Below are 782 nucleotides of genomic sequence, written 5' to 3' on the forward strand. Positions count from 1 at the left end.
AAACAATATGTTTGGATAAGATTTTCTAAAGATTAAGAAGTTTCTTCAAAAGCCTACATTCGTTAACAAACACATTTTCGCTAGCTTCTGATTGCGTAACACTCCGTGTGGCTAGCGAAGATGCAACAAACAGTGCTATAATAAATAATTGCATGAAAGTTTCTCATTCAGTCGAAGATATAGGTTACACAAAGAGTGGTTGTTGGATATGGAATTTATTTCAATCGAGTAAGTTATTTTTTTAAAGTTACAAATGACATGAGCTTTAGCGAGTGTCTTTTGTAACTTTTAACCAATCAAAACGCGTTTAGGGTTAATTCCACGTGTGGTATAAACTGAATGTTATTCAACAGTTCTAATGATTATTTCATGCCTTAGGAGTTGAATTACACCCACCTATTGTGATAGAAATTCCATTTATGCAGGCGAACCCTCTATTTTTGGGACAGATACTCCCGATTTGGGCCCAAAGTTTAGTCATGAAAATTCAGACAGAAATTTGCAGGAATATATATATATATATATTTATTTTTTATTTTTCATACATTTTTTTTAAATCCAAGTAGGCATGCGGAGGAAAGATAAGCATAAAATACGTTTGCTGATAGATAGGCGGGTTATCTAAATAGAGCTTACAGAACTCGTGGTTGTTGGATATGGTATTTATTAACTATCGGTAATTATTTGTAAATAAGTAACAAAAAACACTGTCTTACAAAGTGTCTATTACCTTTAGAAAATAAACTGAAAAAATAACAAACGAGAGCTACCTAACGAGAGTG

This window comes from Pecten maximus, chromosome 8 (assembly GCF_902652985.1).
Source record: "Pecten maximus chromosome 8, xPecMax1.1, whole genome shotgun sequence".
Taxonomy (NCBI): domain Eukaryota; kingdom Metazoa; phylum Mollusca; class Bivalvia; order Pectinida; family Pectinidae; genus Pecten; species Pecten maximus.